The sequence below is a fragment of the Stenella coeruleoalba genome, assembly GCF_951394435.1.
Source record: "Stenella coeruleoalba genome assembly, chromosome: 14".
In the NCBI taxonomy this organism is placed as follows: Eukaryota; Metazoa; Chordata; class Mammalia; order Artiodactyla; family Delphinidae; genus Stenella; species Stenella coeruleoalba.
The window spans coordinates 3,212,557-3,231,452 of NC_137160.1; the positions used below are offsets into that span (position 1 = coordinate 3,212,557).

At 51.3% G+C, this 18,896-nt stretch overlaps 1 protein-coding gene across 9 annotated transcripts in view; it reads left to right on the top strand.

The window, feature by feature from the left end:
• The window catches only part of ZNF516 (zinc finger protein 516), a 110,233-nt gene that overhangs the window by 72,752 nt on the left and 18,585 nt on the right, over window positions 1–18,896 (top strand). The window lies entirely within an intron of this gene.

An 18,896-nucleotide genomic window follows, 5' to 3' on the forward strand; every position in this document is an offset into this window, starting at 1 on the left:
GTTTGTGGTCATTTACACAGCACGTCATGTTTCCAAACCACAGCACTTGGCTTCTGCCTTCCGTTCTTCACGGACGAAGACTGGGTTTCCAGGTTCTCTCTTCCCAGATGGGGAATCTGGTGTCAGAGGAGGGACTCTGCAAGGAGGGGTACACGGCGAGGGCCACCGGGCTTGACCGCTGGTGTCATTGGTGGGATGGCGCTCCGGGCTGGGGGCGCGTGGGGATAAGGAACGGTGGACTCGGGGTTTTTAAGATACCATGAGAAAGAAGACTGAGAAAGAAACCCAGGTTCTTGGAATACGAGTGAACTGAGTGTGCTTTAGGCCTCCAACTTGCCTGCAACTATGTTCAGAAGACTTTGAGGTGGAAGGGTCTAGAGCGACCAAGGGGCCACGGGTCACCTCTGTCATTGCGGCCGCATCTTGGCAGTGGGCTGGCCTCTTGCCTTCTCCTCAGGGGCCACGCCCTCCCTGTTCTCGGCTGGTCCCCCTCTTTCATCCCCTTATCAATCCCGCATACAGCAGCTCCGGCAACAGGAGTTTGAAATCCGAGGCCCCTTTCTCGCCCGGGCTGACCCTATGGGTCACCAGGTCAGATTGCAGAGTCCAGTTCTCCTGAAGATTGAGGCAGGGTTACCAGGCCACACACGTGCCGTGGACGGTGGGGTGACAGTCCAGGAGTGCAGGCAGTGGCTGGGCACAGTGGCCCTCCTCCTGTCCCGTTGGGGTGTCCCTCGAGGCCCCCTGCCCCTCCCCCTCCCCCCATGTCTTCCACCCACCACGTGGAGCCAGAGTTCCCTGCCCTGTAGGCACTGAGAGCAATAAGTGTGAGGACCCTGGCTCCCTTTTCCTGCTCTCAGGAATGGGGCCCCATCAGGGGACAGTGAACCTCGGTGTCACTCACTCTGAAAACGATTGATGACATCGCTGCAACGGTGCCCACCTGCCACTCCGCCTGGCACCTCTGGGCTACAGTGTGTTTTGTTGTCTCCGACCCGCTTGGGTTTGACTTCCTTGGGTCTCAGACACTTTCATCTTAAGGGATTTTTCAGGTTCTTTTAAGGTTAAGATGACCTACCTGCTTTGCTAGCTTCGTTATCTAAGTACCTGATAATACAAAGTGATACGTAACATATTTTTAAAAACGTTTTATGCTGGAGGTGGCGCAGGTGTGCAGATGGGTTTCCACTTTGCCTGAGCGCAGAAGATGCCTGGATATTACAGGAGGGCCACCGCCTCGCATCCTCAGAGCAGACAGGAGATTCAGAGCTCTGGAGCTGTCTTCTCCTTTTATGGACGGAAGGTTAACACTGGGTTTCAGGCCTCCCGAGTCCAGAGCGGCCCTTTCTTTGTGACTAAGATACAATTTTAGAACTTGCTGAGTTTGGTGCTTTTGGCTTTTGTATTTTGTCATTACTTTTGGAGTTCCTAACACTTCTGATTTCCATCGTGTCCGGGGGTTAACGGTGCATGACACGTGTTCAACAGTGATGATTCTGCCTCATCTCCTTACTTTTGCTGCCGCTCTCCTAATGTCGGGGAGCACGGTCTTGTTTCTAAACTCTGATATCATGATCCTAAAGGAAGAGTTGAATTTAGAATGAGTCTTTCGATTAAGGAATACTTAGTTTAAGCTGCGTCCCACTTGCTTAACTCTTTGGAAGTTTTCTTGCCTGAAATAAGTGGTGTTTGATGCAAGTCTGTTGTATTCGGATTTGGGGGGAGATTTGTCTAGAATAAGGCAGCAAAGAGGCCCAGGCCGCGACCAGTGTGCTGGGGGATGTCTACCTTGGGCGTATTAGGAAGGCGGCTGAGCTTGAGGTTTTCTCCTTAGAGCGCGTGACCCCTAAGGCTGCTTGGTCCCACACGCTGATCCCCCAGCCACGGGAGGCTCCCGTGCGGGACGGGAAGACGGATCGGGCCTTTGCGTCATTGGAGAAGTTCTGTTGGATGGTGCTGGCCCGAGGGATTCCATGTGCTTCTCAATTGTCCCGGGGACACGGCCTCTAAAATCCAGAAACTGTCTTGGAATTCCAGCTGCTGTTATTTCTTGTTTGACCCCTGAAAGTTTTCTCTCCTTTTAGGATCCCAAGTTTGCGTCACTGGAGGTGAGATGAGCACGCTGCAGCCCTGTAGTCGCTAGAGGGTTGGGTGGATGGATGTTTGCTCTGTGATGTATTTAAACGGATACAAGCTGAACTTGTGATCAGCTCCTCTGGGGGGGTGTTTGCTGATGGGGTGTGAGCTGCATGCCCTGAGACATGGTGAACTGGGGGAGAGGAAGCCTGTGTGAGAATCTGAGTTGAGGATTTCTTCTCCTCCCCTGTCCTGACTCACAGACGGCTGCCTACAGGTGGATGATGGTATCCTTGACTGCAGAAATTCATTTGCAAGAGAAAAGTTTCCCTTGTGTCAAAATGACTTGAAGTCTTCCTCCCTCCCCCAACAAAGCAAGGCAGTCTTACCTGTTAGGGCTCAGTGCAGGACATAGAAACCGCACCAGGTATTTCAAGCAGGAAGGCATCCAGTACAGGGAGTCACAGGATCCTTGGGTGGGCTGAGGGGCTGGTCTAGGCTGGGCCTCCTGCAATGGCACCCAGACATTCCAGGATTGTCTCTGCTGGAAGAAAGATGCCCCCTGCCCCGGGGAGCCGAGACTGGCTCCAGATCCGCCGGGGCCTCTCATTTGGGGACCTGGAGCATCAAACGCGGCTGCAGGGCCGTGTGGCTCCTGGAGACTGGCCCTTGGGGGTGTTTTTGGTGTCATATTGGGTGTGATTCACCCTGGTGTGAATGGTACTGTTGCTACCAGAAAAATAATTTCTCCTCAGGTGGTATTCAAGTACCTGCCTTTTTTTCCCCCTCAAAATACTGTTAACTTCAAAATTATCTTCTTAGAGCTTTTTCCTTTTTTATTTCAGTTGGCGAACGAGTTGTGCCAGTGGTGGCATTTACTATAGTCTTCTGAGGGCAAGGTTAAGAGAGAGAATTTTATTCATTTTGATTATACATTTTAATTAATTTTGATAATGAAATTTTTGTCATTAAATTCGGTCATGAAAATTTGGTCATCGGAGCTCTCCTCTAGTATCCTTGATCTACAAAGCATAGAATTTTTACACAGTGCACACCCATGCGGAGGAAACGGGGGAACTGCCCCATTCAGGAGAGTCTCAGCCTAATTGTCCTGAAATCTTTTCTCTCGGTACTCTCCTCGTCAGGCTGTGTATTTGTTTTGATTTGCTTAAATTGGAAGTAGACATATGTTTATGTATCTCTACTCATTTGCTGTCTATTCCTCTGAAATCACAACTTTTATGAATTTTTTAAATTATTTTTTTAATGGTCACAGTGATGTTTGCCAACTGATTGTGAAAAGCTATCACTACAGAATATGGGAAATTGTAAGACACAGGGTCTGTGGCCAAAAAAATTCTCACTGAATGTGTCATGATTTTTTTAATTTTTTTTATTGAAGTATAGTTGAGTTACAGTGTTTCAGGCGTACAGCAAATTGATTGTCGTGTGTGTGTTTGTGTATATATAGATACAGGTATATATGTACATCTTCTTCTTCAGATTCTTTTCCATTATAGGTTATTACAAGATACTGAATAGAGTGCCCTGTGCTGTACAGTAGGACCTTGTTGTTTATCTGTTTTGTATATAGTAGTGTGTGTTTGTTAATCTCAGGTTCCACATTGGGATTCTAGTTGAATTTTAGTATTCCACAGCTCTCTCTTGTCTGAAGGTTAGACAGATGAGGGTCTCTGTCCCTGTTCATGCATTTTGCCTTGCTTGTGAATGGGTGGCTGGGCCTTGTTTAGCGGAGCTACTCGCAGTGCATTGGGTCCCAGTGTTCATGGTGACCTTATTTCCAGGTGTTAAGGAGATAGATTATCGAACGCTGTTGCTAAATCTTTCATAGGAGAATCTGTCTGCCGAGGTAGCCCCTTACAGGGCTGCCCAGGACAGCTCTTTAGAGATTGTTTTATAGCGATGAGAGAACAGAGACGGTCAGCCTGGAAGCACGCACAGCTGTCAGCTTTGAAGCCTCTTCTCAGACTTCTCTTGTGCCCTGCCCAGCTGCCCTGGTCCCTCTGGGTTTTGGGGGATGACGTTGATGCAGCCTCGTGACCAGTGCCCTGTGGGCTTCCTCGTGGCGACGGCAGCCGTCCGCACCGCCCATCGTGAGGCGTTTTCCACTTCACGGGTTCTTTGACGCCACCCCTTAAATCTCAGGGTGAGCTGAGTCACCCTTGGTCCTGGGTCCACCCAGTTCCCTGGGGGCGGGTCGCACAGGGCCGAGGGTCCCGGTCACCGGCTCACAGCCTTGCCAGGATCCGCCATCCGCTTCGGACAGCAGCGTGTGGTTAGGGACGCACATCCTGACGATGACAGCAAGGTCATCTTGACGTGTGATGCGAAACGGAACGCGTTTTCCCCTCCTACCAGTTTTGTCCCCCAGGACCCAGAGCACTCCTCACCCCCCGGAACACGAGGCCTCGTCTCAGTTCTGGTGACACGCCTCCGTCCTCGTCCCCCCGTGAATTCGTGGGAGAGGCGGCCAGGCCAACTTGGCACCCACGCCGAGGACGGGAGAGCGCCCGCAGGGCAGGGGTGTCCCGGTAGAAACGGGGGTAGGAGGAGGGCGGGGTGGGGACAGCTGGGGGCCAGAGGGCCCGACCTGCAGAGGCACGTGGTGGCGCGGGAGCGAGCGCCGCAGAGCCCGGGGCGGAGGCTCCGTGCGTGTGTGCAGGGGGCACGGTCGGGGCTTTGGGGGGTGGCAGCGCCTGCTTCTTGACCTGGGTGCGGTTACGAGAGCGATCGCCTTAGAGTAACTTATTGAACCGTGAACTGGTTTTGTGTATTTTCGGAATCTCTGATTTATTTTACCATAAAAAGGCTCAAAGAGTTCGGGGGGCATGGCGGTGTTGCCTGGGACGGCACGGTAGACAGGGGGCTCGGCTGGTGTCCGCTGCCCTGTGAGGGGACGGCCGTCAGGGGCTCGTGTCCTGCTGATTTGGGGCTCAGCCCCTCACAACGGAGGCGTCAGCGCATTTGATAGGGGGGCAGCGCAACTCTGAGTTCACACCTGAGCGCCCTTGCTCGGAACCAAGAGAGCCTGGGTTCCAACAGGTGGGTCTCACTGCCGGGGGGACCCTCCCAGGTTTGGGTGTCAGAGGCTGCCCAGGCAGGGGCCAGGTCGGGGCAGGGAGGCGGCCGGGCTGCAGTCTCACCTGCATACTTAGAGCTCCACGTCTCTGACCCTGAGAAAGAGACACCCTGTCTGTTTCAGGATCGTCCGTGGGTTCGGGTGGGACCCGCCGCTGATGGTGAAAAACAGGGTGTTCCTGACACCTGGGCATTTGTACGTCTCTTGGGTTGACAAAAAAGTTTCAGCAGAAGCCCAGAAATCCTCACCCATTTCGACAGGTTAGCAAAACCGTGAAGGGTTAGCCTGGAAAGGGAAGGCCTTGGTGAGACGTGAAAGCTGCTTTCACAGGCTCTGCTGTTTGTTTTAAGAAGAAGAATTCGATTAACAGAAAGGCCTCAGGTGCAGAAGCAGGCAGGCGGTACCCAGTGGTGAAGGAGTCCGGTGTCCACGGGCAGGGATGCTTGCTCACGATGACCGAGATCGGGACGTAGCGGCCGCGAATGTGGGCCCTGAAGGAGAAGCTGGCTTAGAGGTCCCAGAGGCCGTGCTGCCGCCGAGGACGCTGCTGTCCCGTGGCCTGCTCCGCCGATGTCAGCATGCCTCCTCTGTGGACGTTCCGTGGCAGGGCGTGGCGTGGCACTGGGATGACATGTCAGAGCACTGTGCCTGCTGGCCGGCGTGGAAGCCAGTCATCCTGATGGACCCCTGGCGGTCAGCAGACCCCTGGCCTGGTGCAGTACTAGGCTCGATGTGTGCCCACCGCCCCAGGGGACTGCAGGTGGGATTCCAAGCCACGGGGAACGGTCTTTCGACCCCAGGGACGTGACAGGCCTTTTCCTCTGTGAACCCAGTAATGAGTCTCTGCAGTTAAAGTGACACGTGTTCCTCATGTGCCGTGTGGGTGAGTCACAGACTAACAGACAGATATGTAAAAATACGGAAGGATTTATGACTGGGGTTGTCCGTAGTGGGTGGACGCTTCATTGTGGTTTTTAAATGAACCGTGAGGACACAACAGCCTCGAGTGTCCGGAAGGTAAAGGGGACGAGAGGCTGTCCTCGTCACCCCCCCACGACATCTCCCACCCCTCCGGCGGCGTCCCACCCCTCCTTATCTCCAGACCCATCCGTGTCGTACCTCTGAGTCTCTCCTGGGTTTTCTGCCCTGCACACAGGGCTGCAGCGGCTCCACATGCGGCCGGGGTCAAGTCTGAGCTGGGGCCGGGGCCCCTCAGCCTCTGTGTGTGACGCTGGCCGCATCGCTTCGTGGCCAGGCTGTCCTGGGCGCTGGGGGTGCGTTGCAGCCTCTGGGCTGCTGGTCCGTGGGACGTAGCGTGAGCGTCCGAGGGGGGTCCAGCATGAGGGACCGCGGGGGGCTGCCTTTGATTGTGGTGCCTGTGCAGACCCTGCTCCTGGGGGCGACTGCGTCCCCTGTTGCCTAATGGGTTGCGCCGTTGCCGTGGCGCTGGGAAGCCATTTCACCAGGCGCTTCCAAGGAAAGTTCGTATCCGCTGACCCTGTTCCCGCCTGAGCTGTGGCTTCGGAAGATTCGCAAGGAGCAGGTGGCAGGTGTGTATCGCAGAGTTTGCTGCCGGGGGCTGTGAGGGTGGCTGCACCGTCTCCTGTGGCTTAACGGATTCTACGGTCTCCTTGGGACCATGGTGCACACGCATGTACCCAGGGGCACACACATGCACGAGCACATGCACATGGGGGTGATCACGGGGTCACTGGGGTTTGAGGGGGTAGTAGGGACGGTGACCGAGGGTCCCCTGGAGCGGTGGTGAGGCCGTACACGGAGCATCCCCCGTGCCCAGCGGGCAGTCAGGTAGAAGTGGTTGGCCTCCGAGGTCCCTGCTTCGCTCACGGCATTTGCTGAGCTGTGTTGCCATCCAGCTCAGGCCCAGAAGTCGGTCCATGCCTGCTGGGTGCTTTGCAGAAGCTGCTGGGCGGGAGAGGAAGGCCGAGGTCCTCGCCCTGGCCACCTGCCCCCGCGCAGAGCGGAAATGGGGCGATTTCGGCCCCAGGGCTGGTGCCCCGGCTGCGTCCAGGGGACTCGTGGCACACAGGCCGAGCGTTATCCTTGACTGGTGCCCAGAGACCCGAGGTGACCCGTGTGGATGTGTCGCCATGGAGCTGTGGTTCCGAAGACACAGCGACCAGGACGAGTGGCTGTGTAATTGTTTCCCAGATTCTAAAGATAATAGCCATTTCGTGTTTTGCAGTTACGTGTCTTAGGTTTGGTGAATGTGTTTTCTAGAAATCGAGACGTTGATCGACATCTGAGTGGAGGAAAGAAGCGGGGGCCCTGGGTTCCTGCTTGTGCGGCTCGTGGTGGTGCTGAGCTTGGCCACTTGAAGGTTTTCAGGGTGTGGATTGATGCGCTCAGCTTTTAAACTTAGCCCCAACGCACACACACGTCTTCTCCTTTTAAAGAATGGTGTATGCATTGGGTTTTGAATTCTGGACTTTGTAATTGTCTGGCTGTGGGAAAGGGAGCGAGTTCTCAGGACTCGGGGTCACGTGGGCAATTATCTGGTTGGACAGTAGCTGCCCCCGGCGGCCCTGCAGCCCAGATACACTGCCGTTCTCTTGTGGGAAACCGCGTGTGTGCGTGAGCCTGTGTGCACTGCGTACATGCCTGTGGCTGGGCGTGCCTCTGCGCACACGTGACTGTGTGTGGCCACGTCACTCTGCACGTGCGTCCCCTTTGTGCCTGTAAGAAGCGAAGGCTCAGGACGGACGGACACAGACAGGAGAGGGTGCCGGCTGGGCCTGGTGATTCCCAGTGCAGCCCCGGGATGGCTTGGCAGCTCTGCAGATACATCACATTCATGAACACGCTACATCTTTTTTTTTTTTTTTTTGGTACACGGGCCTCTCACTGTTGTGGCCTCTCGCGTTGCGGAGCACAGGCTCCGGACGCGCAGGCTCAGCGGCCATGGCTCACGGGCCCAGCCTCTCCGCGGCATGTGGGATCTTCCCGGACCGGGGCACGAACCCGTGTCCCCTGCATCGGCAGGCGGATTCTCAACCACTGCGCCACCAGGGAAGCCCCACGCTGCATCTTTGAATGTGCTTTATTATGGCTTCAGCTCTGCCGCCAGGATCAGTACATCTTTTCAGTCCCGTATAAACTGTAAGCTGCCGGCATCTGGAGAGACACGGAGGTTATAGATTAAGGGGGCTAGAACCCCAGCAGCCTGTTGAGGGTGTTTTTTAGGTCAGAGAGAAGAGAGAGCGTCAGTGGCTGCCGTTCTTAAAAAGTGGGTTTAGGTCACAGAATCTAGACGTTCAGACCAGTGGTGACTTTGCAGATCACTTCCCATCTTACGTCTTGCTATTGTCCAGTCCAAACTCAGTGTTCTGGGGAGGATCCGGGTCCCTGTCCCCAAGGGGCCTTGGGAGGTGGGTGCAGAGGGAGAACGCAGGTCACAGGCACGGTAGGGAGGGCAGAGCAGAGGACATGGGGGAGCCTTCCGGACCCTGGCGCGTGGCCGGGCCGCTGCGTTCATCACCGCGAGTCCGCTTGTTCACTGGCGGTTTGATGAGCAGCAGCCCTCTCGCCGGGGGAGGCTCTCGTGAGGGCCACGTGTGTGCTCAGCTCACTACTGAGTCCAGCGAGAAGCATCGCAGTCACGCCTGGGTTTTATACAAAGAGCGAACAAGTTAATTAGTATTGACCGAGACGGCACCTTTAGCGAGTGGAAGACACGGGGCTGAGACGTGACTTGTGTCCTCAGAGTATGTCCTCCGAGAGCCATCCCCCACCCCTGGAGTGGCCATCGCCCCCTCCCACGCGTGTACACATGCACAGGCACACGTGCACACACGCAAGTGCACACCTCACTGTCAAGGAGCTGCCCACACTCAGCCGGTGCCCAGAGAATGCCGAGCACGCCTGAGTGCAGCAGGGCCTGTCGTGGGCTGAGTGACAGTGGTGACCAGTCTGTTTGCTGATCCCCCCCCCCCCCCCAGATATCTCTCCAGGCGGGTGGGCGGGAGGGATCCCACAGCTGCAGTTTCCCTTAGACGGCCTCGGATGGGATGCCAAACCCGTGGAAGCAGAGGGGCCGGGTGGAGGGCCTTCCCTTTTGAGTTCAGCTGATAGAATTTGACGGAAAACCCTCTACTTAGCTTTAAACATTTTTAATTCATAGATTCACAGCTCCCACTTAGCCAACGAGCTCCTGGAAAACAGTCACAGAAATACGATATTGCAACTGCTTCTCAAAATAGAAATATGACTAAAGGACTGAGAAAATAAACGTTAGTAATTGGGGCTTTCCTGCGATTTTTCTGTGCGGCATTGCTCCATCGGGGTTGTAATTCTTTGTCTAGACTTTTAAAAAGCTGGATAAATTGAAGGTGAGCTATCAGTCAGGAGAAAAACCAAAGATATGCAAGAAAGAGGAATACAGGTATTTCCTCTTTATTAAAAAAAAGGGGGGGGGAGAAAGTGAAAACCAGAGAGTGAAGAAGTTCGTGAAGAAGAAATGTATGTATGCTTTGTTTTTGCATTTTAATGGAAAACAGTATAACTACAACCCCTTGTTCAGCAGCAGGCCTGGGCAGCCTGCCCAAGAGTCCAAACAGTTTAGTGACGTGATTTGGGAATATTTGCTTAAATTATTAAGTAAAATATAAAGTAATTCTTGCCACTAAATGTCTCTGGGGGAGTGAAACATCTGAGATTTGATATTTATAAAATAGTTTGAACTCTTTATGTGAGCGATACAGAAAATCTCTATTTTATACTCACTTATACATTTATAACCATAAAAGGCTAGAGAAGCAGCTTCTGGTGGGGATGAGATGACTAGGCAACAAGCTGGTGCTGCTGAGTTAACATTCTCCGTGGTTCCTTCCCAGGCTCACGGCTTCCTAGTTCACAGTTAACTCCGTGTGAGGTCAGGACCATCCTTGTTGCACATCAGCTGGCGCCGTAGGAGGAGGGATGCTGGACCAGGCAAGATGGGACGCTTACTGTATACGGTCAGCTTCGTGAAATAATAAAGGGTTAACTTGGCGGGCGTGTAGATGCCAAGTGCTCAGAAATCGTGTCCCCAGAACATGTTGCCCACCCTCAGTCTGAAGGCACATATGACAGTGCCCCACGAATGAAAAGAATTTTGGTTTTCACGTAGACAGAGTTCTGTGTGGAAGGACATCAGGCCATGTGCCTGTCTTGGGCCGGTTCCCCTTTGAAGCACCCCGGTCTTCTGTCCAAAAATTGGACCTTTGTAGGTGCTGCCTGTAATCGAACCCTCACGGTCTAATGGCATAGACAGATCATTTCACCTGAGTTAGCCAGATCGTCCAAGTATATCACTAGCTTACAGCTCTCCACACGTTAACCTCTGAAAATGCTCATGAACAGACACATCAAGAGCTTTTGATGAACGACTCTTACCCATTTCAGATACATTCGGTACTTGCGAAGCCCTTTCAGAGGAAATATGCGCACAACTGTACTGATGCACACTTAAAGCAAGTTGTCGGTGTACCTCTTTGGCTGACACGTACCTGTTGTTCATAAGTCATGCCTCCTCGGTCCGTTTCTGAAACCGGGGACGCCACGCGGAGCGCAGGCGCCGGCAGTGGGGTCTCGCGTTGGGAGCGGGCGCCATCTAGTGGTTGTGTCCGCACACGGCGCCGGAAGCCGCGGTTCCAGGGACAGCCCGGCCAGCACTGTGCCCCAGAGTGGCCTTTGTTCTGCAGGTCAGCACGTGCTTGGTTTTACATGTGAAAGATTGTCCTGATAAAGAGTCCCAGTTTCTTTAAAAAGGGTCATTATAATTTGTTTGTAAATACACAGAACTCGGGTTTTGTATCTCGGGATAATTAAGCAGCAAACTTTCCAACCACGTGAAAGCTAGTTTGTGTCTGTTGTAATTGTTTTTACGTTGGAGATTTACAGGGTGACTTCTCTGCCGAAGTCTTGCTCCGAGCTTGGTCTCTTAAAAGGCAGCTTGTGGGAAGAAAAAACGAAGACGGTTTAAGGGACGTGCGTTTTTTTGTAGCGGTTGAGGAGCTGGTGTACCCGTCCTGCCCGTTAGGAAGCAACAGGGCTGGAGGGTGACGCAAAAGAAGCATCGTGTGCTAAGCTTCCCTGGGCTGTTCCTTGCTGCACCTTTTTAATGACATTTTAAAATCTAAAAGTTATATAAATGCCTTCTTTCAACAATCACTTCGGCTCCAACATACTTCTTTATAACATTCTATTTACTTTCTCTTTGCCTTAGTAAAGTGGAAATGTTCATTACTCTTCAGAGCGTGGTTTGTAAAGTTTTGTTTAATGGTTTCTTTTCATTTTTACATTTGTTTGAATTTTGTCACGTGGACAAGTTTATACTTTCTGTTAGGATTTGGGGAGTGAAGGAGGGTGTATAAAATGGACAGTAGCTGTGAAAATAGACGTGAATTCTGTTCACTTCAGCATGGATTCGATTTAAAAAAAACACACAAATGACCCGAGTGACACATTTTTATGGTTGTATCAGTGAGGAAGCAGTAAGTTCTAGATTTCTAGAATGTGATTATGTTTTATGGCAGGACGGACTACCCTCTAGTTACTGGAAGCTTGAGTGGAAACGCGAGGTATTTGATTAACCTTTAAAATGTTGGTTTTGTACTCTCTGAATAGGAATGTTCTTGAAAACATTATTCCCCAGATTTCAAGCTTTAAGTGTCCTTGTGGAACGGTGGTTACACTGTTTAGTCAGAAGTCCTGTATTTAATCTGTGTTTTTCTTCAGAAATCAAAATCCGGCTTGCAGCGTGCTAAGATATTTACATATTTTTCTATTAACGCAAATAAATTAGTTTTGTGAGTTATTTATGTGAACAGATTAATTACTTAAAATGAAAACTCCTATACTGTATTCAGACAGAAAAACAAGCAGGAACGATTTAGGGAATAAAATATTGGTTCATTTATACAAATTTTAAAACATGATTATTCAGTTGTCACTCATTGTTCTAGTTCTGTCTGGTTTCCTTACTGAAACTTTGTTATTATTATTAATTATTATAGTTCATATTATATGTGTAATGAGTGAGAGAGCTTTGAAACACTTCTTTTAAAGAGATTTTTCTGACCATAGAGCTGAATAGTCCTTGATAGATACTGGGCCATTAGAAGCAGTTTCTGTATTATTCTCTATGGAAACAAAGCCTGTCCTTTTACAAAGGGTGAAGTGGGGCAGAGCTGGGACTTTCACTTTGGTACTGGTGTTGTTCCTGGGCCTGGAAGCCCTGGTGATTTCCTTGTTTGCTGTAACCCCTCCTAAAGCAGCCTCGCAAGTAGGTCACTTGGTCACGTGCTTTTCTGGGTGTCCCTCTGTATACGACCAATAATAAGAGCGTCTTTTGCCCCTTGGTTATTTTCCTTTATTCTCCCAGAAGGAGAACTTCCACATTGAACCAGCCCGGGGCAGTGCTTTTCAGCGTTTCCTTTGCTTCACTTGCACAGAAAGCTTATTAAACCCTGTTTGCTAATTGAAAAGCCCCATGGATATTGCAGCTAAAACGTTTTCTTAAGTCATTTCTACATTGTATCCAAGACATCCTATGATAATAATCGTCTTCATCACATTTCATTGAGGTTCAGTGTTTCTGAGATTCTTTTAGCTGAAATATCTTTCCAGGGACTCTTTCCACCCCCAGACACCTATGCAGTTTTCTTTGTTAATTTCTTGTGTTTTAATTGTCTCAGTTAACTCTCAAGTTTCAGCTAAATCTCGATGCATAAATGGCTCTCATTTCTGTTAAAACATCATACCTTTTATTCTGCCCTGTATCTTTTTTTGTTACCAGCTTTCCCTTTTCTTTAATTTTTTTATTTTTTAAATTTTTAATTTTGGCTGCGTTGGCTCTTCGTTGCTGTGCGCGGGCTTTCTCTGGTTGCGGCGAGCGGGGGCTACTCTTTGTTGCGGTGCACGGGCTTCTCATTGCGGTGGCTTCTCTTGTTGCAGAGCACAGGCTCTAGGCGCGCGGGATTCAGTAGTTGTGGCTCATGGGCTCAGTAGTTGTGGCTCGCGGGCTCTAGAGCGCAGGCTCAGTAGTTGTGGCGCATGGGCTTAGTTGCTCCGTGACATGTGCGATCTTCCCGGACCAGGGCTCGAACCCGTGTCCCCTGCATTGGCAGGTGGATTCTTAACCACTGCGCCACTAGGGAAGTGCCCCAGCTGTCCCTTTTTAAGACAGGGTAAAATAAAAATCAGAAAAGAAGGGTCTTGTGAGAAACATTATTTAAAAACGGATGTTCTTGCTGTCACAACAAGTTTTCGGTAACTGATAATATTTGTTATAAAAGTTACTAGGAACTCACAAATATTAAAAATAACCGCTGAAGTCTCAAAATTACTTTTAATCCGGGAGTTCTTAATGGTGAGAATTCTTCAGGCTTACAGTACTTGGGATATTGTATCTTGGGGAGAGAGTTACTGTTTGTCCCATATAAGGCTCAAATCACGAGAATAATTTGGGTTTAGGCTATTTTCTGTCTCGAGAACCTCCTTAGCCCCACTCCCCGTTCATACACTCGTGTGTGGAATTAGTTTGGTGGGTCTTTTCAACGAAGAGGAGCAGCTAGGAAGGGGCAGGAAGAGACCATCTCACGGTCACAGCCGCTGGGGTTGGGAGAACCAATGACCTGAACGCGCAGATTGCTCTCAGCCTTGAGCGCCAGCTGCCGTTTGTGGTCATCACTACAGATGTTATTACATCCGGGTTTTAATTCAGGGACGGGGCTGCTGATGGAGTCTCATACTCAGGTCGTTCCCGGATCCCTTCCTAGGGCAGGAGGAGGGGCCGCAGGGGAGAGCATCTCTTCCTGTTTCCTCTGCAGCTCGCACCCTTCCTGGGGCCACGCGCTGGTCCTGCGGCCGTGGGGCATGAGGCGCTGGGGGCGGGGAGGCCCTGCGAGGCGGCCAGGCGGCCTCTCCAGCGGGACCAGGGTCCGTCAGTACTTCGCGAACTGCCTTACCTGGCCGTCGTTTTGAGTTTTCCTGCATTACCGTGTTCTTGTGCATCCTCTTTGGAGAGAAGGTTCGTCTTCTAGAATTGCAGGACCTGAAGGCATCTGGGGTCCAATATGAAAAGTTCTAGAAACTTGCTGCACACGTGAGGCTCAGTACTTCACCTTACGAGCACCCAGCCCAAATATGGGTAAGCTTTTGGAAAAGTCAAGTTAGGTTTCCACCACAGCATCTTACATCCCAGCAGTTACTGGACAGGGCCACCTCCATCCCTGCGGACCCTCCCCAGCCGTGGACGCGGTGGGCGGGCGACGGCTGGATGGCCAGGGTAGGGATCGGGCTCCACCAGCCACAGCGAGGCCTTGTGGAAGCTGTTCCCTGCCCCAGTTTCCTTACCTGCAACGCGGGGGAGGGCAGCCTCACCTCCTGGGTGTGTTGAGAGAGGTGATGGTGGGTGTAGCTGGCTCCGCTGGGCTGCTGGCTCCTGGGAAGGGGGAGTCCTCATCCCAGCCCCGCGCTGGGTGTTCCCGGCTGGACGGCAGCTCACCGGCCGGAGCCAAGACGCCTCCTTCCCCTTAAGGGCAACAGCCTTTCATCTTGTGCCCAAGACCGTCAGGAGACACCAGGTCCATGTGTCCTTCTGTCCCCTGAATGACCAGTGTGGTAAGCCTGTCCAAAGAGGGAATCATGGGCTTTTACGGTGCTATTGCTTTTTACCTGTGTGGTTCCTGCTGCGAGCCAGGCCCTCGCTGCCTGGGGACCCCGTCAGGGCCACGCCACCCCTAGACGGGGCCGGGCGATGCTGGCCGGATGGTGAGGTCAGCCATGACCGGGGCACCGCGGCCGGTGTCTGGCATCACATCCCGCTCGCCTACGGGAACCAGGCTGGTGGGCGCCGGGGACCAAGCCTGGCCAGCAGCGGTTGACCCTCCCTGGTGACGTAGAGCCGCGTCTCGCAGGCGGGACTGGTGACCCACATTCCTCCTGCTTCCTCTCGATCCCATTATAGACGTTAGTAGCTGATAACATCCTCTGAGATTTGCTTAGGTTCCTGTCAGAACGAGTCGTCTGTGTTCACAGCGTAACTAACTGGGGTGAGAAACTGGGGAGACTGGTCAGGAATCAGTTGACGGCGGGGACAAGTCAGTCTATGAAGCTTCTCCCTCCATACCCAGGACACAGCTGCCTGCAGTGACCGTAGGTTTACTGAAGGGTCCGTCGGGACACTCGTGCCAGGGGAAGGCCCACCGTAAGGCATGCAGGGTTTTGTGCTGCGTTAGTTTCTGTTTTGTTTTTGTTTCTGTTTTGAGAGTTTCTGTGTTTTTTGTTTTGTTTTGTTTTAACCAAGGGTGGGAAGCGAAGAAATTATAATCAACATAAAAAGAGAGGCAAAGAGCCACAGTCATACAGTAAGTGGACAGACTAAACCAAGATGAGCTGATGAGGTGACATATGATAACCGAGGACTTAGAACTGAGGCTCTTCTTGTAAAAGTGCCTTCAGTCCCCAGACTTGAAACCGTTCCCTGCTGGCCCAGCCCACGTTTATGTGTGATGCCTGAACACGTGCTCCCCAGAGCGAAGTGCTAACTTGCTACTTTGAAAGTTATACAGGAAGCAACGACAGAGCGTTTTCTAAAAAAAGAAGCGTGTTTCCCCTTTACATCACTCAGACATACCTGTGCAGAATCCACCACATCCGAGTCCACTGAATGGAAAGGAAAGCAGTGAGGCCACTGAGGTGCCTGTGAAGCCAACGGTTCATTTCTGGTGGTCGCTGGTCCCTTCTGCATAATCCTCCCAGCCCTGGAGTTGAAGGGAGAGAGAGGCAGCCTGTGGACCCCGGAAGGCCGGCCCCTCCCCGCCTGCTGGGGGCTGACCTCCAGCCCCACGGCAGCTCTGTCTGTCTCGGCCTCTCCTGAAATCCGGTTCTCCGTGACTCCCGGTGATTTGTCCTCTGTCGACCCCAGCGCGCCTTGATCGTGGCCACAGTTAGAATCACCCAAAGGTTTTTTCAAAAAACGTGCAGACCCTTCTTCCCAAAAGGCTGGTTTTTGGTCTAGGCACTGGCCGTGGGTCTTTCTTCCAGCGATGGTTCACGTCCTTTGCAGATGATTCCAGGGGGCAGCTAGAATGCTGCTGGATGAACTAGCCTCCCTCCCTCCCTTCAGGACACAGGGACTGAATGTCAGAGTTTGTGGTGGTCCAGCCAGCAGCCCTCTGTTTCAGGTGGCACAGTCCAAGTTCCTGCAGTCATTCTCCACATTACTTGGTTTCCAGAGACCTCCCTCCATGAGCCTGTCCTGGACATGCTTTTGACTCTCTTAGTATGGGGCTCGGAGCTGAGACTGGGCTCCTCCAGCTAGGTGCGCACCGTTGGTGCCCTTGCCTCCCTGGCTGTGGCTGTGGCCTTACCTTGATATATCAATAAAACCCTGGGCCACGGAGACTCACACTGAGCTTGTGGTCCCCTAGGAGCCTGGACTCTCACAGCACAGCCCTTAAGCCAGACCTTTCACTTCCTGCACTTTGTTTCTTCTCGTTAGTTTTGAGCCTTTGTTCCATCCTGTTGAAAACTTTTGAATCTGTCTCTCTTTTTTTTTTTGGTGAAGGTTTTGGCTCTCCCTCCTAGCTGAGTGTCAGTCCTGGGTCTGATACCTTTGTCCAGTCCCATTTCTTCATCTAGGCTGCCAATAAATGATGGTGGGGCTGTGGGAGGACCGATGCTGTAGCATCCTTAGGAGACCTTCCTCCCTGTGGATTCTGGGCAGGGGTGTCGGGTCAGCTCCCAGTGCGCCCCATCCAGCCACATTTCATCTTGTGCCCAAGACCGTCAGGAGACACCAGACCCATGTGTCCTTTTGTCCCCTAAATGACCAGTGTGGTAAGCCTCTCAAAAGAGGGAATCATGGGCTTTTACGGTGCTATTGCTTTTTACCCCCTAAACCAGAGATAAAATTTTGAAACGGTACCTGTTTTATAAACCAGAATACCGAAGCTCACAGCATTGATCTAATCTGCTTTCTCAGCAGGTCAGTTGAAAAGTGTGTTTTGATCTGTGTTAACATGGCTACACACTGCTTCCTTTGCTACTTGGTGCAATTTAAGACCCATGCACAGAGGTGAGGAGCTAGGGAAGGCGTTTCAGAACCCTCACGCAGGTGTGCCGGCCCGCTGTGCGGTGCGGGGGTCCTCGGAGCCGTGTCTCTCAGTTCCGGTACCGTGACGGAGGGCCTGCTGTAATTTTTCACTTGGTGTCTTGGTCAGAGGTACTGGAGGTTCTCGTGATGTTTGAAATCCTTTGTGGGGGCATAACCTCTGGGGGCTCTGACAGATGTGCTCTGAACACCTGCAGATGTGTAGTGTCAGGTACAGTGGCCCTGTTGTTTCACCTAATAGGCTTTGGTGTGTGTTCTCATAAATCTATATGCCTTTAATGCAGGAAAAACTAGGTCCCCCAAGCCGCCGTCCTGACTCTCTTTGAAAATGTAAAAGTGACTTTGATAGACTGAGCCTCAGCCTGAATTAAACAAAGGCCAAGACAATCCCCTGCATTTAATTCCAGGTTAAATGCCCTTTTTATCCTCAGAGCTTTCCAGGGCCGCCTGGTTTGCTTTCTGAGTAACGCTAGGTTCCCACATGACAGGCAGGTATATCTAACTTTACTTAAGTGTTAGCTTTTCAGAGCCTATAGGATCAGAAAATGTACTCCTCTTTTGTCTTGTTTCCTGAGCAATTCATACACTACATACTGGTAACATTTCTTATGTGGACGTAATCCTTTAAAGTTGCTTATAAGTGGCTGTCTACCTACTAATTGAAAATGAATATTTGTTACTGTGTTCCTTCAGATCTCTGGTAAATGCCTTCTGTGAAGGACACTTTCCTGCTTTCCTGAAGATCCCTTTGGAATACACTTGTTTTTCTTCCTTTTTTTTTTTTTTTTACCAATTTGATGTGATTACTGTCTTAACTCCAAAAATATACTTAGAAAAATTTTGTTTTATTTTATTTTTTGTTTTTGATTGAAGTATAGTTGATTTACAATATCGTGTTAGTTTCAGGTATACAGCACAGTGATTCAGTTATGTGTGTGTGTGTGTGTGTGTGTGTGTGTGTGTATTTTCAGATTTTTTTCTCTTATAGGTTATTACAAAATATTGAGTATAGTAAAATACTAAGTTTAGAAATACAGTAAAACATTGAGTATAGAAAAATTTTAACATTCTGTGTAAACAGATACCTACATTCCATGAGAATGTTAAAATCTCTAAAAAATTCTTATTTAAAAACCAACAGTATTGGGCTTTCTCATAAAAGAAAACCTAAGATTTTAGTCCATCCCCGCTATGATACCTGTAATGAGAAAAAACACCTCTGAGCTCGTACTGATGGGAAGAATCCACGCTCTGTAGTTCGGAAAGGTTTAAGACATCCAGAAACGTTTGTGCACCTTCTAATTGAAATAAACCCAAGGTCGTCAGGGCAGACTTCAAGTGGGTTTTTTGTTAAATCGTGTCGAATCCACTTGCAGCGCAGTCTGGTCGGGGAGAAGCTTTGCAGCCTCGGTGCCCAAGCTCAGGGAGCCTGGCTGCACTTGGGGTGATGTCGCCCGCACTCACCCGGGAGGGTGCGAGGCCACCCCGTGGCAGGGAACCCGTGCCCGGCCAGCTCCCCTGTAGAAGGCTCCAGGCAGACGCCACAGGAGCGGCAGTGGGCGTCCCACCCAGGGAGCACCGTTTCTCCCGGGCATACCCCCT